Source organism: Eschrichtius robustus, chromosome 5 (assembly GCF_028021215.1).
Source record: "Eschrichtius robustus isolate mEscRob2 chromosome 5, mEscRob2.pri, whole genome shotgun sequence".
Classification (NCBI taxonomy): Eukaryota; Metazoa; Chordata; class Mammalia; order Artiodactyla; family Eschrichtiidae; genus Eschrichtius; species Eschrichtius robustus.
In genome coordinates, this window is record NC_090828.1 from 105,450,247 (window position 1) to 105,476,134 (window position 25,888).

Below are 25,888 nucleotides of genomic sequence, written 5' to 3' on the forward strand. Positions count from 1 at the left end.
TAAGCTCAGTTTTAATGGATCATGAGACACATGCAAATTCAGCCACAAAGACGTATCAGCTCACACCAGTCAGAATAACCATCAGTAAAAAACCACAAAGAATAAATGCTGAAGGTGCTGTGGAGAAATGCAAACCCTCCACTTTAAGTGGGATGTAACCTGGAGAGAGCCACTCATGAGAGCAGAGTGGAGGTGCCGTTAAAAGGTAAACATTGAGCTACCGTACGATCCAGAGGCTTATTCCTGGACCTATAACCTAAGAAGACAGAATTGGAAAGAAAGAGGCAGGCAAATCTGCATTGCACAGTATTACCATAGCCAAGATATGGAAGTCACCAAAAAGTCCACCGACAGATGGGTGGACAAAGAAGAACTGCTACATGTACAGATGGATTATGAGCTAGCGATAAAATGAAGCAATGCCATTTGCAGCACCATAGATGACTCTAGAAGTAATCACGCAACTTGGAGTAAGTGAGAAAACGAAAGACCCATATCCTATCATACCACATAGAGGTGTTACCTAAAAATTGATACAAACGAAGATACTTCCACAGAGAAAGGCAATCACCGATTCAGTACAAAAACTTAAGGTTCACCAAATGGAAACGTGTGAGGATTGGGTACATTACCATATTGAGGTGAACAGAGATATACAAACACACGTGAAATATATAATCACCAAAGACCTACAGAATACCAAGAGAAGACTACTCAACATTGTGTCATAACCTACACGGGAAAAGATTCCAAAGAAAATAGATATATGTATATGTGTGAAGGAACCACGTCTTGCACACCTAGACCAAACAAACCATTGTAATCGAATTTGCTGTGATAAAGAATAAAAATTTTGTTAAAAATACAAACAAGAAGGAATGACACATACACTTAAAGGGCTTTTTCCCGGCACATTCCATTGTAATTTACAACCTAGAACACGACTTCCATTAAGGCTCTGTTGCCCTAGTGACCAGATTTGGTAAAGGAGAAATGCTGCCCCCTTGTGGCCGTTTCCCGCAAGAGCAGCTTTAAACCCACAGCTACTGGTCACTTAAAATTCACAAGGGCTCAGGGCTGTAAAGGACACTGCCGTCAAAAATTGTGCTCAGGTGGGGAATGGACAAAAGAAATTCAAAACAGGCGAATGTTTCAAGAAGATAGTATGCAGAGGTAAGTATTCCTCACTCTCTTTAAACAAAAAAACAGGAAAATGGGTAAAAGCTCAACCTCAGGAATTATTAGACTCATGCAATCTAATCAACCAAAAGGTTCCAACTCACACCTGTCGACTGACCGTCAGCAAAAAGTCTACCAACAATAAATGCTGACGGGGTTGTAGAGAACTGTGTAACCTCTAGGTGATGGTGGGATGGAAAGTGGTTAACAGCCAATAATGACCACCGAAAGGAACTGCGTTGAAAAGTGAAAACTGAGGTACCATTCAATCCAGCAGGCACACCACTGGGCCTCTCACCTGAGAAGACCAGGATCGAAAAGACACAGGCTGCAAATGCTGCACTGCAGCCTTATTCAAAATAGCCAAGATGCGAAGCAACCAAAATGTCCATCAACAGGTGAATGGATAAAGAAGAAGGAGTCCATGTACACAATGGAATATTAGCCATGGAAAACAATGAAACACTGCTCTTTGAGGCACCAGAGATGAGCCTGGAGATAATCACAAAACATGAGGTAAGTCGGAAAGCAATAGACCTATATCCTATGATATCCCTTAGAGGCGTTATCTAATCACTGACACAAATGAACATATTTCCACAGAGAAAGACACTCACAGACTTAGAAAACCAACTATGCTCATCTAAAAGGAAAGGTGGGGGGAATGGATAAATGAGATTAGTGTTACTATACATATCCAAATACATATTATATACATATTTCAAAACGACCGACCATATAGCAAGGGAGGTCTACAGAACACTCTGTAATATTTTACATGGGAAGAGGATCTGTAGAGTAGACATATATAATGTACAAATGAACCAGATTGTGTACCCCTAGGACAAACAATATTCTAGTCCATACCCCGATTAAAAAAATTAACAAAAACAAGAAGTAATGAGACCTAAACTTATGGGGGTTTCTCCTGGCACATTCCATTCTAATTTACAACCTAGGAACACGACTTCCAGAAAGGCTCTGCTGCCCTAGTACTCAGATTTGGGAATGGAGAAATGCTGCCTCCTTGTGGCCATTTCCCACAACAGCAGCTTTCAACCACTGCTAAAGGTCACTAAATATTCACCAACTTGCCATTCTGTAAATGACACCTGCCCTCCAAATAAATCCTGGGATCAAAAATGGAGCAAAAATTTCAAAAGAGGGCAACCTTCCAAGAAGACAATTTCAAGAGCTATGTGGTACTCACAGCTTTTCCTTTAAAGAAGAGGAAAGAAAAAGGTGTGGGAAAATGATATATTTTAGGAACTTTTAAAGACATGCAAACCCAAATTACAAAAACCTATCAGCTCACAGCAGTCAGAATGGCCATCAGCAAAAATGTTTCAAAAAATAAATGCTGAAGGGACTGTGGAGGAATGCGTACACTCGGCCCTAAGGGGGACGTGGTAAGAGCCACTAATGAAAACACAATGGAAGTGCCTTGAAAAGGTAAACACTGAGCTACCCGTCAATCAGTCATACCCACTGCTGGGCCTATCCCCTGAGAAAATGAGAATCAAAACGTCACAGGCTGGCAATCCTGCACTCCAGCCATATTGACCATAGCCAACATTTGGAAGCAATGAAAATGTCCATCAACAGAGGAACGCACCAAGAAGAACTCTTCCATGTACACAATGTAATATTGCTCCAATAATAAATATAAGGTAAATTTAAAAGACAAACATAAGTAAGGAGACATCAGCATTTGTGGGTTTCTTCAGGCACATTCCACTCTAATTTATAACCGAGGAACACCACTGGCCGGAAGGCCTGTTGCCCTAGTACCAGCACGGGGAACGTAGAAAGACCGCCACCCTCTGGCCGTTACCTGCAAACGCAGGTTTAAGCCTGTGCTAATGGTCACCGCAAAATGTCTTCAGGGAGGTAATGGCCAAAAAATTTTAAAATTATGACATACATACTTTAAGAAAACACTTTGAAGAACTAAGCGGTACTCACAGCCTGAAAAATGAAAAGGACCTGCCTTAAAGCTCAGTTTTAATGGATCATGAGACACATGCAAATTCAGCCACAAAGACGTATCAGCTCACACCAGTCAGAATAACCATCAGTAAAAAACCACAAAGAATAAATGCTGAAGGTGCTGTGGAGAAATGCAAACCCTCCACTTTAAGTGGGATGTAACCTGGAGAGAGCCACTCATGAGAGCAGAGTGGAGGTGCCGTTAAAAGGTAAACATTGAGCTACCGTACGATCCAGAGGCTTATTCCTGGACCTATAACCTAAGAAGACAGAATTGGAAAGAAAGAGGCAGGCAAATCTGCATTGCACAGTATTACCATAGCCAAGATATGGAAGTCACCAAAAAGTCCACCGACAGATGGGTGGACAAAGAAGAACTGCTACATGTACAGATGGATTATGAGCTAGCGATAAAATGAAACAATGCCATTTGCAGCACCATAGATGACTCTAGAAGTAATCACGCAACTTGGAGTAAGTGAGAAAGCGAAAGACACATATCCTATCATACCACATAGAGGTGTTACCTAAAAATTGATACAAACGAAGATACTTCCACAGAGAAAGGCAATCACAGATTCAGTACAAAAACTTAAGGTTCACCAAATGGAAAAGGTGTGAGGATTGGGTACATTACCATATTGAGGTGAACAGAGATATACAAACACACGTGAAATATATAATCACCAAAGACCTACAGAATACCAAGAGAAGACTACTCAACATTGTGTCATAACCTACACGGGAAAAGATTCCAAAGAAGAATAGATATATGTATATGTGTGAAGGAACCACATCTTGCACACCTAGACCAAACAAACCATTGTAATCGAATTTGCTGTGATAAAGAATAAAAATTTTGTTAAAAATACAAACAAGAAGGAATGACACATACACTTAAAGGGCTTTTTCCCGGCACATTCCATTGTACTTTACAACCTAGAACACGACTTCCATTAAGGCTCTGTTGCCCTAGTGACCAGATTTGGTAAAGGAGAAATGCTGCCCCTTGTGGCCGTTTCCCGCAAGAGCAGCTTTAAACCCACAGCTACTGGTCACTTAAAATTCACAAGGGCTCAGGGCTGTAAAGGACACCTGCCGTCAAAAATTGTGCTCAGGTGGGGAATGGACAAAAGAAATTCAAAACAGGCGAATGTTTCAAGAAGATAGTATGCAGAGGTAAGTATTCCTCACTCTCTTTAAACAAAAAAACAGGAAAATGGGGTAAAAGCTCAACCTCAGGAATGATTAGACTCATGCAATCTAATCAACCAAAAGGTTTCAACTCACACCTGTCGACTGACCGTCAGCAAAAAGTCTACCAACAATAAATGCTGACGGGGTTGTAGAGAACTGTGTAACCTCTAGGTGCTGGTGAGATGTAAAGTGGTTAACAGCCAGTAAGGAGTACCAAAAGGAACTGCGTTGAAAAGTGAAAATTGAGGTACCACTCAATGCAACAGGCACACCACTGGGCCTCTCACCTGAGAAGACCAGGATCGAAAAGACACAGACTGCAAAGGCTGCACTGCAGCCTTATTCAAAATAGCCGAGATGGGAAGCAACCAAAATGTCCATCAACAGGTGAATGGATAAAGAAGAAGGAATCCATGTACACAGTGGAATATTAGCCATGGAAAACAATGAAACACTGCTCTTTGAGGCACCAGAGATGAGCCTGGAGATAATCACAAAACATGAGGTAAGTCGGAAAGCAAAAGACCTATATCCTATGATATCCCTTAGAGGCGTTATCTAATCACTGACACAAATGAACATATTTCCACAGAGAAAGACACTCACAGACTTAGAAAACCAACTATGCTCATCTAAAAGGAAAGGTGGGGGGAATGGATAAATGAGATTAGTGTTACTATACATATCCAAATACATATTATATACATATTTCAAAACGACCGACCATATAGCAAGGGAGGTCTACAGAACACTCTGTAATATTTTACATGGGAAGAGGATCTGTAGAGTAGACATATATAATGTACAAATGAACCAGATTGTGTACCCCTAGGACAAACAATATTCTAGTCCTTACCCCGATTAAAAAAATTAACAAAAACAAGAAGTAATGAGACCTAAACTTATGGGGGTTTCTCCTGGCACATTCCATTCTAATTTACAACCTAGGAACACGACTTCCAGAAAGGCTCTGCTGCCCTAGTACTCAGATTTGGGAATGGAGAAATGCTGCCTCCTTGTGGCCATTTCCCACAACAGCAGCTTTCAACCCACTGCTAAAGGTCACTAAATATTCACCAACTTGCCATTCTGTAAATGACACCTGCCCTCCAAATAAATCCTGGGATAAAAAATGGAGCAAAAATTTCAAAAGAGGGCAACCTTCCAAGAAGACAATTTCAAGAGCTATGTGGTACTCACAGCTTTTCCTTTAAAGAAGAGGAAAGAAAAAGGTGTGGGAAAATGATATATTTTAGGAATTTTTAAAGACATGCAAACCCAAATTACAAAAACCTATCAGCTCACAGCAGTCAGAATGGCCATCAGCAAAAATGTTTCAAAAAATAAATGCTGAAGGGACTGTGGAGGAATGCGTACACTCGGCCCTAAGGGGGACGTGGTAAGAGCCACTAATGAAAACACAATGGAAGTGCCTTGAAAAGGTAAACACTGAGCTACCCGTCAATCAGTCATACCCACTGCTGGGCCTATCCCCTGAGAAAATGAGAATCAAAACGTCACAGGCTGGCAATCCTGCACTCCAGCCATATTGACCATAGCCAACATTTGGAAGCAATGAAAATGTCCATCAACAGAGGAACGCACCAAGAAGAACTCTTCCATGTACACAATGTAATATTGCTCCAATAATAAATATAAGGTAAATTTAAAAGACAAACATAAGTAAGGAGACATCAGCATTTGTGGGTTTCTTCAGGCACAATCCACTCTAATTTATAACCGAGGAACACCACTGGCCGGAAGGCCTGTTGCCCTAGTACCAGCATGGGGAACGTAGAAAGACTGCCACCCTCTGGCCGTTACCTGCAAACGCAGGTTTAAGCCTGTGCTAATGGTCACCGCAAAATGTCTTCAGGGAGGTAATGGCGAAAAAATTTTAAAATTATGACATACATACTTTAAGAAAACACTTTGAAGAACTAAGCTGTACTCACAGCCTGAAAAATGAAAAGGACCTGCCTTAAAGCTCAGTTTTAATGGATCATGAGACACATGCAAATTCAGCCACAAAGACGTATCAGCTCACACCAGTCAGAATAACCATCAGTAAAAAACCACAAAGAATAAATGCTGAAGGTGCTGTGGAGAAATGCAAACCCTCCACTTTAAGTGGGATGTAACCTGGAGAGAGCCACTCATGAGAGCAGAGTGGAGGTGCCGTTAAAAGGTAAACATTGAGCTACCGTACGATCCAGAGGCTTATTCCTGGACCTATAACCTAAGAAGACAGAATTGGAAAGAAAGAGGCAGGCAAATCTGCATTGCACAGTATTACCATAGCCAAGATATGGAAGTCACCAAAAAGTCCACCGACAGATGGGTGGACAAAGAAGAACTGCTACATGTACAGATGGATTATGAGCTAGCGATAAAATGAAGCAATGCCATTTGCAGCACCATAGATGACTCTAGAAGTAATCACGCAACTTGGAGTAAGTGAGAAAGCGAAAGACACATATCCTATCATACCACATAGAGGTGTTACCTAAAAATTGATACAAACGAAGATACTTCCACAGAGAAAGGCAATCACAGATTCAGTACAAAAACTTAAGGTTCACCAAATGGAAAGGTGTGAGGATTGGGTACATTACCATATTGAGGTGAACAGAGATATACAAACACACGTGAAATATATAATCACCAAAGACCTACAGAATACCAAGAGAAGACTACTCAACATTGTGTCATAACCTACACGGGAAAAGATTCCAAAGAAGAATAGATATATGTATATGTGTGAAGGAACCACATCTTGCACACCTAGACCAAACAAACCATTGTAATCGAATTTGCTGTGATAAAGAATAAAAATTTTGTTAAAAATACAAACAAGAAGGAATGACACATACACTTAAAGGGCTTTTTCCCGGCACATTCCATTGTACTTTACAACCTAGAACACGACTTCCATTAAGGCTCTGTTGCCCTAGTGACCAGATTTGGTAAAGGAGAAATGCTGCCCCCTTGTGGCCGTTTCCCGCAAGAGCAGCTTTAAACCCACAGCTACTGGTCACTTAAAATTCACAAGGGCTCAGGGCTGTAAAGGACACCTGCCGTCAAAAATTGTGCTCAGGTGGGGAATGGACAAAAGAAATTCAAAACAGGCGAATGTTTCAAGAAGATAGTATGCAGAGGTAAGTATTCCTCACTCTCTTTAAACAAAAAAACAGGAAAATGGGTAAAAGCTCAACCTCAGGAATTATTAGACTCATGCAATCTAATCAACCAAAAGGTTCCAACTCACACCTGTCGACTGACCGTCAGCAAAAAGTCTACCAACAATAAATGCTGACGGGGTTGTAGAGAACTGTGTAACCTCTAGGTGCTGGTGGGATGGAAAGTGGTTAACAGCCAATAATGACCACCGAAAGGAACTGCGTTGAAAAGTGAAAACTGAGGTACCATTCAATCCAGCAGGCACACCACTGGGCCTCTCACCTGAGAAGACCAGGATCGAAAAGACACAGGCTGCAAATGCTGCACTGCAGCCTTATTCAAAATAGCCAAGATGCGAAGCAACCAAAATGTCCATCAACAGGTGAATGGATAAAGAAGAAGGAGTCCATGTACACAATGGAATATTAGCCATGGAAAACAATGAAACACTGCTCTTTGAGGCACCAGAGATGAGCCTGGAGATAATCACAAAACATGAGGTAAGTCGGAAAGCAAAAGACCTATATCCTATGATATCCCTTAGAGGCGTTATCTAATCACTGACACAAATGAACATATTTCCACAGAGAAAGACACTCACAGACTTAGAAAACCAACTATGCTCATCTAAAAGGAAAGGTGGGGGGAATGGATAAATGAGATTAGTGTTACTATACATATCCAAATACATATTATATACATATTTCAAAACGACCGACCATATAGCAAGGGAGGTCTACAGAACACTCTGTAATATTTTACATGGGAAGAGGATCTGTAGAGTAGACATATATAATGTACAAATGAACCAGATTGTGTACCCCTAGGACAAACAATATTCTAGTCCATACCCCGATTAAAAAAATTAACAAAAACAAGAAGTAATGAGACCTAAACTTATGGGGGTTTCTCCTGGCACATTCCATTCTAATTTACAACCTAGGAACACGACTTCCAGAAAGGCTCTGCTGCCCTAGTACTCAGATTTGGGAATGGAGAAATGCTGCCTCCTTGTGGCCATTTCCCACAACAGCAGCTTTCAACCCACTGCTAAAGGTCACTAAATATTCACCAACTTGCCATTCTGTAAATGACACCTGCCCTCCAAATAAATCCTGGGATCAAAAATGGAGCAAAAATTTCAAAAGAGGGCAACCTTCCAAGAAGACAATTTCAAGAGCTATGTGGTACTCACAGCTTTTCCTTTAAAGAAGAGGAAAGAAAAAGGTGTGGGAAAATGATATATTTTAGGAACTTTTAAAGACATGCAAACCCAAATTACAAAAACCTATCAGCTCACAGCAGTCAGAATGGCCATCAGCAAAAATGTTTCAAAAAATAAATGCTGAAGGGACTGTGGAGGAATGCGTACACTCGGCCCTAAGGGGGACGTGCTAAGAGCCACTAATGAAAACACAATGGAAGTGCCTTGAAAAGGTAAACACTGAGCTACCCGTCAATCAGTCATACCCACTGCTGGGCCTATCCCCTGAGAAAATGAGAATCAAAACGTCACAGGCTGGCAATCCTGCACTCCAGCCATATTGACCATAGCCAACATTTGGAAGCAATGAAAATGTCCATCAACAGAGGAACGCACCAAGAAGAATTCTTCCATGTACACAATGTAATATTGCTCCAATAATAAATATAAGGTAAATTTAAAAGACAAACATAAGTAAGGAGACATCAGCATTTGTGGGTTTCTTCAGGCACATTCCACTCTAATTTATAACCGAGGAACACCACTGGCCGGAAGGCCTGTTGCCCTAGTACCAGCACGGGGAACGTAGAAAGACCGCCACCCTCTGGCCGTTACCTGCAAACGCAGGTTTAAGCCTGTGCTAATGGTCACCGCAAAATGTCTTCAGGGAGGTAATGGCCAAAAAATTTTAAAATTATGACATACATACTTTAAGAAAACACTTTGAAGAACTAAGCGGTACTCACAGCCTGAAAAATGAAAAGGACCTGCCTTAAAGCTCAGTTTTAATGGATCATGAGACACATGCAAATTCAGCCACAAAGACGTATCAGCTCACACCAGTCAGAATAACCATCAGTAAAAAACCACAAAGAATAAATGCTGAAGGTGCTGTGGAGAAATGCAAACCCTCCACTTTAAGTGGGATGTAACCTGGAGAGAGCCACTCATGAGAGCAGAGTGGAGGTGCCGTTAAAAGGTAAACATTGAGCTACCGTACGATCCAGAGGCTTATTCCTGGACCTATAACCTAAGAAGACAGAATTGGAAAGAAAGAGGCAGGCAAATCTGCATTGCACAGTATTACCATAGCCAAGATATGGAAGTCACCAAAAAGTCCACCGACAGATGGGTGGACAAAGAAGAACTGCTACATGTACAGATGGATTATGAGCTAGCGATAAAATGAAACAATGCCATTTGCAGCACCATAGATGACTCTAGAAGTAATCACGCAACTTGGAGTAAGTGAGAAAGCGAAAGACACATATCCTATCATACCACATAGAGGTGTTACCTAAAAATTGATACAAACGAAGATACTTCCACAGAGAAAGGCAATCACAGATTCAGTACAAAAACTTAAGGTTCACCAAATGGAAAGGTGTGAGGATTGGGTACATTACCATATTGAGGTGAACAGAGATATACAAACACACGTGAAATATATAATCACCAAAGACCTACAGAATACCAAGAGAAGACTACTCAACATTGTGTCATAACCTACACGGGAAAAGATTCCAAAGAAGAATAGATATATGTATATGTGTGAAGGAACCACATCTTGCACACCTAGACCAAACAAACCATTGTAATCGAATTTGCTGTGATAAAGAATAAAAATTTTGTTAAAAATACAAACAAGAAGGAATGACACATACACTTAAAGGGCTTTTTCCCGGCACATTCCATTCTACTTTACAACCTAGAACACGACTTCCATTAAGGCTCTGTTGCCCTAGTGACCAGATTTGGTAAAGGAGAAATGCTGCCCCCTTGTGGCCGTTTCCCGCAAGAGCAGCTTTAAACCCACAGCTACTGGTCACTTAAAATTCACAAGGGCTCAGGGCTGTAAAGGACACCTGCCGTCAAAAATTGTGCTCAGGTGGGGAATGGACAAAAGAAATTCAAAACAGGCGAATGTTTCAAGAAGATAGTATGCAGAGGTAAGTATTCCTCACTCTCTTTAAACAAAAAAACAGGAAAATGGGTAAAAGCTCAACCTCAGGAATGATTAGACTCATGCAATCTAATCAACCAAAAGGTTTCAACTCACACCTGTCGACTGACCGTCAGCAAAAAGTCTACCAACAATAAATGCTGACGGGGTTGTAGAGAACTGTGTAACCTCTAGGTGCTGGTGAGATGTAAAGTGGTTAACAGCCAGTAAGGAGTACCAAAAGGAACTGCGTTGAAAAGTGAAAATTGAGGTACCACTCAATGCAACAGGCACACCACTGGGCCTCTCACCTGAGAAGACCAGGATCGAAAAGACACAGACTGCAAAGGCTGCACTGCAGCCTTATTCAAAATAGCCAAGATGGGAAGCAACCAAAATGTCCATCAACAGGTGAATGGATAAAGAAGAAGGAATCCATGTACACAGTGGAATATTAGCCATGGAAAACAATGAAACGCTGCTCTTTGAGGCACCAGAGATGAGCCTGGAGATAATCACAAAACATGAGGTAAGTCGGAAAGCAAAAGACCTATATCCTATGATATCCCTTAGAGGCGTTATCTAATCACTGACACAAATGAACATATTTCCACAGAGAAAGACACTCACAGACTTAGAAAACCAACTATGCTCATCTAAAAGGAAAGGTGGGGGGAATGGATAAATGAGATTAGTGTTACTATACATATCCAAATACATATTATATACATATTTCAAAACGACCGACCATATAGCAAGGGAGGTCTACAGAACACTCTGTAATATTTTACATGGGAAGAGGATCTGTAGAGTAGACATATATAATGTACAAATGAACCAGATTGTGTACCCCTAGGACAAACAATATTCTAGTCCTTACCCCGATTAAAAAAATTAACAAAAACAAGAAGTAATGAGACCTAAACTTATGGGGGTTTCTCCTGGCACATTCCATTCTAATTTACAACCTAGGAACACGACTTCCAGAAAGGCTCTGCTGCCCTAGTACTCAGATTTGGGAATGGAGAAATGCTGCCTCCTTGTGGCCATTTCCCACAACAGCAGCTTTCAACCCACTGCTAAAGGTCACTAAATATTCACCAACTTGCCATTCTGTAAATGACACCTGCCCTCCAAATAAATCCTGGGATCAAAAATGGAGCAAAAATTTCAAAAGAGGGCAACCTTCCAAGAAGACAATTTCAAGAGCTATGTGGTACTCACAGCTTTTCCTTTAAAGAAGAGGAAAGAAAAATGTGTGGGAAAATGATATATTTTAGGAATTTTTAAAGACATGCAAACCCAAATTACAAAAACCTATCAGCTCACAGCAGTCAGAATGGCCATCAGCAAAAATGTTTCAAAAAATAAATGCTGAAGGGACTGTGGAGGAATGCGTACACTCGGCCCTAAGGGGGACGTGGTAAGAGCCACTAATGAAAACACAATGGAAGTGCCTTGAAAAGGTAAACACTGAGCTACCCGTCAATCAGTCATACCCACTGCTGGGCCTATCCCCTGAGAAAATGAGAATCAAAACGTCACAGGCTGGCAATCCTGCACTCCAGCCATATTGACCATAGCCAACATTTGGAAGCAATGAAAATGTCCATCAACAGAGGAACGCACCAAGAAGAACTCTTCCATGTACACAATGTAATATTGCTCCAATAATAAATATAAGGTAAATTTAAAAGACAAACATAAGTAAGGAGACATCAGCATTTGTGGGTTTCTTCAGGCACAATCCACTCTAATTTATAACCGAGGAACACCACTGGCCGGAAGGCCTGTTGCCCTAGTACCAGCATGGGGAACGTAGAAAGACTGCCACCCTCTGGCCGTTACCTGCAAACGCAGGTTTAAGCCTGTGCTAATGGTCACCGCAAAATGTCTTCAGGGAGGTAATGGCGAAAAAATTTTAAAATTATGACATACATACTTTAAGAAAACACTTTGAAGAACTAAGCTGTACTCACAGCCTGAAAAATGAAAAGGACCTGCCTTAAAGCTCAGTTTTAATGGATCATGAGACACATGCAAATTCAGCCACAAAGACGTATCAGCTCACACCAGTCAGAATAACCATCAGTAAAAAACCACAAAGAATAAATGCTGAAGGTGCTGTGGAGAAATGCAAACCCTCCACTTTAAGTGGGATGTAACCTGGAGAGAGCCACTCATGAGAGCAGAGTGGAGGTGCCGTTAAAAGGTAAACATTGAGCTACCGTACGATCCAGAGGCTTATTCCTGGACCTATAACCTAAGAAGACAGAATTGGAAAGAAAGAGGCAGGCAAATCTGCATTGCACAGTATTACCATAGCCAAGATATGGAAGTCACCAAAAAGTCCACCGACAGATGGGTGGACAAAGAAGAACTGCTACATGTACAGATGGATTATGAGCTAGCGATAAAATGAAGCAATGCCATTTGCAGCACCATAGATGACTCTAGAAGTAATCACGCAACTTGGAGTAAGTGAGAAAGCGAAAGCCACATATCCTATCATACCACATAGAGGTGTTACCTAAAAATTGATACAAACGAAGATACTTCCACAGAGAAAGGCAATCACAGATTCAGTACAAAAACTTAAGGTTCACCAAATGGAAAGGTGTGAGGATTGGGTACATTACCATATTGAGGTGAACAGAGATATACAAACACACGTGAAATATATAATCACCAAAGACCTACAGAATACCAAGAGAAGACTACTCAACATTGTGTCATAACCTACACGGGAAAAGATTCCAAAGAAGAATAGATATATGTATATGTGTGAAGGAACCACATCTTGCACACCTAGACCAAACAAACCATTGTAATCGAATTTGCTGTGATAAAGAATAAAAATTTTGTTAAAAATACAAACAAGAAGGAATGACACATACACTTAAAGGGCTTTTTCCCGGCACATTCCATTCTACTTTACAACCTAGAACACGACTTCCATTAAGGCTCTGTTGCCCTAGTGACCAGATTTGGTAAAGGAGAAATGCTGCCCCCTTGTGGCCGTTTCCCGCAAGAGCAGCTTTAAACCCACAGCTACTGGTCACTTAAAATTCACAAGGGCTCAGGGCTGTAAAGGACACCTGCCGTCAAAAATTGTGCTCAGGTGGGGAATGGACAAAAGAAATTCAAAACAGGCGAATGTTTCAAGAAGATAGTATGCAGAGGTAAGTATTCCTCACTCTCTTTAAACAAAAAAACAGGAAAATGGGTAAAAGCTCAACCTCAGGAATTATTAGACTCATGCAATCTAATCAACCAAAAGGTTCCAACTCACACCTGTCGACTGACCGTCAGCAAAAAGTCTACCAACAATAAATGCTGACGGGGTTGTAGAGAACTGTGTAACCTCTAGGTGCTGGTGGGATGGAAAGTGGTTAACAGCCAATAATGACCACCGAAAGGAACTGCGTTGAAAAGTGAAAACTGAGGTACCATTCAATCCAGCAGGCACACCACTGGGCCTCTCACCTGAGAAGACCAGGATCGAAAAGACACAGGCTGCAAATGCTGCACTGCAGCCTTATTCAAAATAGCCAAGATGCGAAGCAACCAAAATGTCCATCAACAGGTGAATGGATAAAGAAGAAGGAGTCCATGTACACAATGGAATATTAGCCATGGAAAACAATGAAACACTGCTCTTTGAGGCACCAGAGATGAGCCTGGAGATAATCACAAAACATGAGGTAAGTCGGAAAGCAAAAGACCTATATCCTATGATATCCCTTAGAGGCGTTATCTAATCACTGACACAAATGAACATATTTCCACAGAGAAAGACACTCACAGACTTAGAAAACCAACTATGCTCATCTAAAAGGAAAGGTGGGGGGAATGGATAAATGAGATTAGTGTTACTATACATATCCAAATACATATTATATACATATTTCAAAACGACCGACCATATAGCAAGGGAGGTCTACAGAACACTCTGTAATATTTTACATGGGAAGAGGATCTGTAGAGTAGACATATATAATGTACAAATGAACCAGATTGTGTACCCCTAGGACAAACAATATTCTAGTCCTTACCCCGATTAAAAAAATTAACAAAAACAAGAAGTAATGAGACCTAAACTTATGGGGGTTTCTCCTGGCACATTCCATTCTAATTTACAACCTAGGAACACGACTTCCAGAAAGGCTCTGCTGCCCTAGTACTCAGATTTGGGAATGGAGAAATGCTGCCTCCTTGTGGCCATTTCCCACAACAGCAGCTTTCAACCCACTGCTAAAGGTCACTAAATATTCACCAACTTGCCATTCTGTAAATGACACCTGCCCTCCAAATAAATCCTGGGATCAAAAATGGAGCAAAAATTTCAAAAGAGGGCAACCTTCCAAGAAGACAATTTCAAGAGCTATGTGGTACTCACAGCTTTTCCTTTAAAGAAGAGGAAAGAAAAAGGTGTGGGAAAATGATATATTTTAGGAATTTTTAAAGACATGCAAACCCAAATTACAAAAACCTATCAGCTCACAGCAGTCAGAATGGCCATCAGCAAAAATGTTTCAAAAAATAAATGCTGAAGGGACTGTGGAGGAATGCGTACACTCGGCCCTAAGGGGGACGTGGTAAGAGCCACTAATGAAAACACAATGGAAGTGCCTTGAAAAGGTAAACACTGAGCTACCCGTCAATCAGTCATACCCACTGCTGGGCCTATCCCCTGAGAAAATGAGAATCAAAACGTCACAGGCTGGCAATCCTGCACTCCAGCCATATTGACCATAGCCAACATTTGGAAGCAATGAAAATGTCCATCAACAGAGGAACGCACCAAGAAGAACTCTTCCATGTACACAATGTAATATTGCTCCAATAATAAATATAAGGTAAATTTAAAAGACAAACATAAGTAAGGAGACATCAGCATTTGTGGGTTTCTTCAGGCACAATCCACTCTAATTTATAACCGAGGAACACCACTGGCCGGAAGGCCTGTTGCCCTAGTACCAGCATGGGGAACGTAGAAAGACTGCCACCCTCTGGCCGTTACCTGCAAACGCAGGTTTAAGCCTGTGCTAATGGTCACCGCAAAATGTCTTCAGGGAGGTAATGGCGAAAAAATTTTAAAATTATGACATACATACTTTAAGAAAACACTTTGAAGAACTAAGCTGTACTCACAGCCTGAAAAATGAAAAGGACCTGCCTTAAAGCTCAGTTTTAATGGATCATGAGACACATGCAAATTCAGCCACAAAGACGTATCAGCTCACACCAGTCAGAATAACCATCAGTAAAAAACCACAAAGAATAAATGCTGAAGGTGCTGTGGAGAAATGCAAACCCTCCACTTTAAGTGGGATGTAACCTGGAGAGAGCCACTCATGAGAGCAGAGTGGAGGTGCCGTTAAAAGGTAAACATTGAGCTACCGTACGATCCAGAGGCTTATTCCTGGACCTATAACCTAAGAAGACAGAATTGGAAAGAAAGAGGCAGGCAAATCTGCATTGCACAGTATTACCATAGCCAAGATATGGAAGTCACCAAAAAGTCCACCGACAGATGGGTGGACAAAGAAGAACTGCTACATGTACAGATGGATTATGAGCTAGCGATAAAATGAAGCAATGCCATTTGCAGCACCATAGATGACTCTAGAAGTAATCACGCAACTTGGAGTAAGTGAGAAAGCGAAAGACACATATCCTATCATACCACATAGAGGTGTTACCTAAAAATTGATACAAACGAAGATACTTCCACAGAGAAAGGCAATCACAGATTCAGTACAAAAACTTAAGGTTCACCAAATGGAAAGGTGTGAGGATTGGGTACATTACCATATTGAGGTGAACAGAGATATACAAACACACGTGAAATATATAATCACCAAAGACCTACAGAATACCAAGAGAAGACTACTCAACATTGTGTCATAACCTACACGGGAAAAGATTCCAAAGAAGAATAGATATATGTATATGTGTGAAGGAACCACATCTTGCACACCTAGACCAAACAAACCATTGTAATCGAATTTGCTGTGATAAAGAATAAAAATTTTGTTAAAAATACAAACAAGAAGGAATGACACATACACTTAAAGGGCTTTTTCCCGGCACATTCCATTGTACTTTACAACCTAGAACACGACTTCCATTAAGGCTCTGTTGCCCTAGTGACCAGATTTGGTAAAGGAGAAATGCTGCCCCCTTGTGGCCGTTTCCCGCAAGAGCAGCTTTAAACCCACAGCTACTGGTCACTTAAAATTCACAAGGGCTCAGGGCTGTAAAGGACACCTGCCGTCAAAAATTGTGCTCAGGTGGGGAATGGACAAAAGAAATTCAAAACAGGCGAATGTTTCAAGAAGATAGTATGCAGAGGTAAGTATTCCTCACTCTCTTTAAACAAAAAAACAGGAAAATGGGTAAAAGCTCAACCTCAGGAATGATTAGACTCATGCAATCTAATCAACCAAAAGGTTCCAACTCACACCTGTCGACTGACCGTCAGCAAAAAGTCTACCAACAATAAATGCTGACGGGGTTGTAGAGAACTGTGTAACCTCTAGGTGCTGGTGGGATGGAAAGTGGTTAACAGCCAATAATGACCACCGAAAGGAACTGCGTTGAAAAGTGAAAACTGAGGTACCATTCAATCCAGCAGGCACACCACTGGGCCTCTCACCTGAGAAGACCAGGATCGAAAAGACACAGGCTGCAAATGCTGCACTGCAGCCTTATTCAAAATAGCCAAGATGCGAAGCAACCAAAATGTCCATCAACAGGTGAATGGATAAAGAAGAAGGAGTCCATGTACACAATGGAATATTAGCCATGGAAAACAATGAAACACTGCTCTTTGAGGCACCAGAGATGAGCCTGGAGATAATCACAAAACATGAGGTAAGTCGGAAAGCAAAAGACCTATATCCTATGATATCCCTTAGAGGCGTTATCTAATCACTGACACAAATGAACATATTTCCACAGAGAAAGACACTCACAGACTTAGAAAACCAACTATGCTCATCTAAAAGGAAAGGTGGGGGGAATGGATAAATGAGATTAGTGTTACTATACATATCCAAATACATATTATATACATATTTCAAAACGACCGACCATATAGCAAGGGAGGTCTACAGAACACTCTGTAATATTTTACATGGGAAGAGGATCTGTAGAGTAGACATATATAATGTACAAATGAACCAGATTGTGTACCCCTAGGACAAACAATATTCTAGTCCATACCCCGATTAAAAAAATTAACAAAAACAAGAAGTAATGAGACCTAAACTTATGGGGGTTTCTCCTGGCACATTCCATTCTAATTTACAACCTAGGAACACGACTTCCAGAAAGGCTCTGCTGCCCTAGTACTCAGATTTGGGAATGGAGAAATGCTGCCTCCTTGTGGCCATTTCCCACAACAGCAGCTTTCAACCCACTGCTAAAGGTCACTAAATATTCACCAACTTGCCATTCTGTAAATGACACCTGCCCTCCAAATAAATCCTGGGATCAAAAATGGAGCAAAAATTTCAAAAGAGGGCAACCTTCCAAGAAGACAATTTCAAGAGCTATGTGGTACTCACAGCTTTTCCTTTAAAGAAGAGGAAAGAAAAAGGTGTGGGAAAATGATATATTTTAGGAACTTTTAAAGACATGCAAACCCAAATTACAAAAACCTATCAGCTCACAGCAGTCAGAATGGCCATCAGCAAAAATGTTTCAAAAAATAAATGCTGAAGGGACTGTGGAGGAATGCGTACACTCGGCCCTAAGGGGGACGTGCTAAGAGCCACTAATGAAAACACAATGGAAGTGCCTTGAAAAGGTAAACACTGAGCTACCCGTCAATCAGTCATACCCACTGCTGGGCCTATCCCCTGAGAAAATGAGAATCAAAACGTCACAGGCTGGCAATCCTGCACTCCAGCCATATTGACCATAGCCAACATTTGGAAGCAATGAAAATGTCCATCAACAGAGGAACGCACCAAGAAGAACTCTTCCATGTACACAATGTAATATTGCTCCAATAATAAATATAAGGTAAATTTAAAAGACAAACATAAGTAAGGAGACATCAGCATTTGTGGGTTTCTTCAGGCACATTCCACTCTAATTTATAACCGAGGAACACCACTGGCCGGAAGGCCTGTTGCCCTAGTACCAGCACGGGGAACGTAGAAAGACCGCCACCCTCTGGCCGTTACCTGCAAACGCAGGTTTCAGCCTGTGCTAATGGTCACCGCAAAATGTCTTCAGGGAGGTAATGGCCAAAAAATTTTAAAATTATGACATACATACTTTAAGAAAACACTTTGAAGAACTAAGCGGTACTCACAGCCTGAAAAATGAAAAGGACCTGCCTTAAAGCTCAGTTTTAATGGATCATGAGACACATGCAAATTCAGCCACAAAGACGTATCAGCTCACACCAGTCAGAATAACCATCAGTAAAAAACCACAAAGAATAAATGCTGAAGGTGCTGTGGAGAAATGCAAACCCTCCACTTTAAGTGGGATGTAACCTGGAGAGAGCCACTCATGAGAGCAGAGTGGAGGTGCCGTTAAAAGGTAAACATTGAGCTACCGTACGATCCAGAGGCTTATTCCTGGACCTATAACCTAAGAAGACAGAATTGGAAAGAAAGAGGCAGGCAAATCTGCATTGCACAGTATTACCATAGCCAAGATATGGAAGTCACCAAAAAGTCCACCGACAGATGGGTGGACAAAGAAGAACTGCTACATGTACAGATGGATTATGAGCTAGCGATAAAATGAAGCAATGCCATTTGCAGCACCATAGATGACTCTAGAAGTAATCACGCAACTTGGAGTAAGTGAGAAAGCGAAAGACACATATCCTATCATACCACATAGAGGTGTTACCTAAAAATTGATACAAACGAAGATACTTCCACAGAGAAAGGCAATCACCGATTCAGTACAAAAACTTAAGGTTCACCAAATGGAAACGTGTGAGGATTGGGTACATTACCATATTGAGGTGAACAGAGATATACAAACACACGTGAAATATATAATCACCAAAGACCTACAGAATACCAAGAGAAGACTACTCAACATTGTGTCATAACCTACACGGGAAAAGATTCCAAAGAAAATAGATATATGTATATGTGTGAAGGAACCACGTCTTGCACACCTAGACCAAACAAACCATTGTAATCGAATTTGCTGTGATAAAGAATAAAAATTTTGTTAAAAATACAAACAAGAAGGAATGACACATAAACTTAAAGGGCTTTTTCCCGGCACATTCCATTGTAATTTACAACCTAGAACACGACTTCCATTAAGGCTCTGTTGCCCTAGTGACCAGATTTGGTAAAGGAGAAATGCTGCCCCCTTGTGGCCGTTTCCCGCAAGAGCAGCTTTAAACCCACAGCTACTGGTCACTTAAAATTCACAAGGGCTCAGGGCTGTAAAGGACACCTGCCGTCAAAAATTGTGCTCAGGTGGGGAATGGACAAAAGAAATTCAAAACAGGCGAATGTTTCAAGAAGATAGTATGCAGAGGTAAGTATTCCTCACTCTCTTTAAACAAAAAAACAGGAAAATGGGTAAAAGCTCAACCTCAGGAATTATTAGACTCATGCAATCTAATCAACCAAAAGGTTCCAACTCACACCTGTCGACTGACCGTCAGCAAAAAGTCTACCAACAATAAATGCTGACGGGGTTGTAGAGAACTGTGTAACCTCTAGGTGCTGGTGGGATGGAAAGTGGTTAACAGCCAATAATGACCACCGAAAGGAACTGCGTTGAAAAGTGAAAACTGAGGTACCATTCAATCCAGCAGGCACACCACTGGGCCTCTCACCTGAGAAGACCAGGATCGAAAAGACACAGGCTGCAAATGCTGCACTGCAGCCTTATTCAAAATAGCCAAGATGCGAAGCAACCAAAATGTCCATCAACAGGTGAATGGATAAAGAAGAAGGAGTCCATGTACACAATGGAATATTAGCCATGGAAAACAATGAAACACTGCTCTTTGAGGCACCAGAGATGAGCCTGGAGATAATCACAAAACATGAGGTAAGTCGGAAAGCAAAAGACCTATATCCTATGATATCCCTTAGAGGCGTTATCTAATCACTGACACAAATGAACATATTTCCACAGAGAAAGACACTCACAGACTTAGAAAACCAACTATGCTCATCTAAAAGGAAAGGTGGGGGGAATGGATAAATGAGATTAGTGTTACTATACATATCCAAATACATATTATATACATATTTCAAAACGACCGACCATATAGCAAGGGAGGTCTACAGAACACTCTGTAATATTTTACATGGGAAGAGGATCTGTAGAGTAGACATATATAATGTACAAATGAACCAGATTGTGTACCCCTAGGACAAACAATATTCTAGTCCATACCCCGATTAAAAAAATTAACAAAAACAAGAAGTAATGAGACCTAAACTTATGGGGGTTTCTCCTGGCACATTCCATTCTAATTTACAACCTAGGAACACGACTTCCAGAAAGGCTCTGCTGCCCTAGTACTCAGATTTGGGAATGGAGAAATGCTGCCTCCTTGTGGCCATTTCCCACAACAGCAGCTTTCAACCCACTGCTAAAGGTCACTAAATATTCACCAACTTGCCATTCTGTAAATGACACCTGCCCTCCAAATAAATCCTGGGATCAAAAATGGAGCAAAAATTTCAAAAGAGGGCAACCTTCCAAGAAGACAATTTCAAGAGCTATGTGGTACTCACAGCTTTTCCTTTAAAGAAGAGGAAAGAAAAAGGTGTGGGAAAATGATATATTTTAGGAACTTTTAAAGACATGCAAACCCAAATTACAAAAACCTATCAGCTCACAGCAGTCAGAATGGCCATCAGCAAAAATGTTTCAAAAAATAAATGCTGAAGGGACTGTGGAGGAATGCGTACACTCGGCCCTAAGGGGGACGTGCTAAGAGCCACTAATGAAAACACAATGGAAGTGCCTTGAAAAGGTAAACACTGAGCTACCCGTCAATCAGTCATACCCACTGCTGGGCCTATCCCCTGAGAAAATGAGAATCAAAACGTCACAGGCTGGCAATCCTGCACTCCAGCCATATTGACCATAGCCAACATTTGGAAGCAATGAAAATGTCCATCAACAGAGGAACGCACCAAGAAGAACTCTTCCATGTACACAATGTAATATTGCTCCAATAATAAATATAAGGTAAATTTAAAAGACAAACATAAGTAAGGAGACATCAGCATTTGTGGGTTTCTTCAGGCACATTCCACTCTAATTTATAACCGAGGAACACCACTGGCCGGAAGGCCTGTTGCCCTAGTACCAGCACGGGGAACGTAGAAAGACCGCCACCCTCTGGCCGTTACCTGCAAACGCAGGTTTAAGCCTGTGCTAATGGTCACCGCAAAATGTCTTCAGGGAGGTAATGGCCAAAAAATTTTAAAATTATGACATACATACTTTAAGAAAACACTTTGAAGAACTAAGCGGTACTCACAGCCTGAAAAATGAAAAGGACCTGCCTTAAAGCTCAGTTTTAATGGATCATGAGACACATGCAAATTCAGCCACAAAGACGTATCAGCTCACACCAGTCAGAATAACCATCAGTAAAAAACCACAAAGAATAAATGCTGAAGGTGCTGTGGAGAAATGCAAACCCTCCACTTTAAGTGGGATGTAACCTGGAGAGAGCCACTCATGAGAGCAGAGTGGAGGTGCCGTTAAAAGGTAAACATTGAGCTACCGTACGATCCAGAGGCTTATTCCTGGACCTATAACCTAAGAAGACAGAATTGGAAAGAAAGAGGCAGGCAAATCTGCATTGCACAGTATTACCATAGCCAAGATATGGAAGTCACCAAAAAGTCCACCGACAGATGGGTGGACAAAGAAGAACTGCTACATGTACAGATGGATTATGAGCTAGCGATAAAATGAAACAATGCCATTTGCAGCACCATAGATGACTCTAGAAGTAATCACGCAACTTGGAGTAAGTGAGAAAGCGAAAGACACATATCCTATCATACCACATAGAGGTGTTACCTAAAAATTGATACAAACGAAGATACTTCCACAGAGAAAGGCAATCACAGATTCAGTACAAAAACTTAAGGTTTACCAAATGGAAAGGTGTGAGGATTGGGTACATTACCATATTGAGGTGAACAGAGATATACAAACACACGTGAAATATATAATCACCAAAGACCTACAGAATACCAAGAGAAGACTACTCAACATTGTGTCATAACCTACACGGGAAAAGATTCCAAAGAAGAATAGATATATGTATATGTGTGAAGGAACCACATCTTGCACACCTAGACCAAACAAACCATTGTAATCGAATTTGCTGTGATAAAGAATAAAAATTTTGTTAAAAATACAAACAAGAAGGAATGACACATACACTTAAAGGGCTTTTTCCCGGCACATTCCATTCTACTTTACAACCTAGAACACGACTTCAATTAAGGCTCTGTTGCCCTAGTGACCAGATTTGGTAAAGGAGAAATGCTGCCCCCTTGTGGCCGTTTCCCGCAAGAGCAGCTTTAAACCCACAGCTACTGGTCACTTAAAATTCACAAGGGCTCAGGGCTGTAAAGGACACCTGCCGTCAAAAATTGTGCTCAGGTGGGGAATGGACAAAAGAAATTCAAAACAGGCGAATGTTTCAAGAAGATAGTATGCAGAGTTAAGTATTCCTCACTCTCTTTAAACAAAAAAACAGGAAAATGGGTAAAAGCTCAACCTCAGGAATGATTAGACTCATGCAATCTAATCAACCAAAAGGTTTCAACTCACACCTGTCGACTGACCGTCAGCAAAAAGTCTACCAACAATAAATGCTGACGGGGTTGTAGAGAACTGTGTAACCTCTAGGTGCTGGTGAGATGTAAAGTGGTTAACAGCCAGTAAGGAGTACCAAAAGGAACTGCGTTGAAAAGTGAAAATTGAGGTACCACTCAATGCAACAGGCACACCACTGGGCCTCTCACCTGAGAAGACCAGGATCGAAAAGACACAGACTGCAAAGGCTGCACTGCAGCCTTATTCAAAATAGCCAAGATGGGAAGCAACCAAAATGTCCATCAACAGGTGAATGGATAAAGAAGAAGGAGTCCATGTACACAATGGAATATTAGCCATGGAAAACAATGAAACACTGCTCTTTGAGGCACCAGAGATGAGCCTGGAGATAATCACAAAACATGAGGTAAGTCGGAAAGCAAAAGACCTATATCCTATGATATCCCTTAGAGGCGTTATCTAATCACTGACACAAATGAACATATTTCCACAGAGAAAGACACTCACAGACTTAGAAAACCAACTATGCTCATCTAAAAGGAAAGGTGGGGGGAATGGATAAATGAGATTAGTGTTACTATACATATCCAAATACATATTATATACATATTTCAAAACGACCGACCATATAGCAAGGGAGGTCTACAGAACACTCTGTAATATTTTACATGGGAAGAGGATCTGTAGAGTAGACATATATAATGTACAAATGAACCAGATTGTGTACCCCTAGGACAAACAATATTCTAGTCCATACCCCGATTAAAAAAATTAACAAAAACAAGAAGTAATGAGACCTAAACTTATGGGGGTTTCTCCTGGCACATTCCATTCTAATTTACAACCTAGGAACACGACTTCCAGAAAGGCTCTGCTGCCCTAGTACTCAGATTTGGGAATGGAGAAATGCTGCCTCCTTGTGGCCATTTCCCACAACAGCAGCTTTCAACCCACTGCTAAAGGTCACTAAATATTCACCAACTTGCCATTCTGTAAATGACACCTGCCCTCCAAATAAATCCTGGGATCAAAAATGGAGCAAAAATTTCAAAAGAGGGCAACCTTCCAAGAAGACAATTTCAAGAGCTATGTGGTACTCACAGCTTTTCCTTTAAAGAAGAGGAAAGAAAAAGGTGTGGGAAAATGATATATTTTAGGAACTTTTAAAGACATGCAAACCCAAATTACAAAAACCTATCAGCTCACAGCAGTCAGAATGGCCATCAGCAAAAATGTTTCAAAAAATAAATGCTGAAGGGACTGTGGAGGAATGCGTACACTCGGCCCTAAGGGGGACGTGCTAAGAGCCACTAATGAAAACACAATGGAAGTGCCTTGAAAAGGTAAACACTGAGCTACCCGTCAATCAGTCATACCCACTGCTGGGCCTATCCCCTGAGAAAATGAGAATCAAAACGTCACAGGCTGGCAATCCTGCACTCCAGCCATATTGACCATAGCCAACATTTGGAAGCAATGAAAATGTCCATCAACAGAGGAACGCACCAAGAAGAACTCTTCCATGTACACAATGTAATATTGCTCCAATAATAAATATAAGGTAAATTTAAAAGACAAACATAAGTAAGGAGACATCAGCATTTGTGGGTTTCTTCAGGCACATTCCACTCTAATTTATAACCGAGGAACACCACTGGCCGGAAGGCCTGTTGCCCTAGTACCAGCACGGGGAACGTAGAAAGACCGCCACCCTCTGGCCGTTACCTGCAAACGCAGGTTTAAGCCTGTGCTAATGGTCACCGCAAAATGTCTTCAGGGAGGTAATGGCCAAAAAATTTTAAAATTATGACATACATACTTTAAGAAAACACTTTGAAGAACTAAGCGGTACTCACAGCCTGAAAAATGAAAAGGACCTGCCTTAAAGCTCAGTTTTAATGGATCATGAGACACATGCAAATTCAGCCACAAAGACGTATCAGCTCACACCAGTCAGAATAACCATCAGTAAAAAACCACAAAGAATAAATGCTGAAGGTGCTGTGGAGAAATGCAAACCCTCCACTTTAAGTGGGATGTAACCTGGAGAGAGCCACTCATGAGAGCAGAGTGGAGGTGCCGTTAAAAGGTAAACATTGAGCTACCGTACGATCCAGAGGCTTATTCCTGGACCTATAACCTAAGAAGACAGAATTGGAAAGAAAGAGGCAGGCAAATCTGCATTGCACAGTATTACCATAGCCAAGATATGGAAGTCACCAAAAAGTCCACCGACAGATGGGTGGACAAAGAAGAACTGCTACATGTACAGATGGATTATGAGCTAGCGATAAAATGAAGCAATGCCATTTGCAGCACCATAGATGACTCTAGAAGTAATCACGCAACTTGGAGTAAGTGAGAAAACGAAAGAC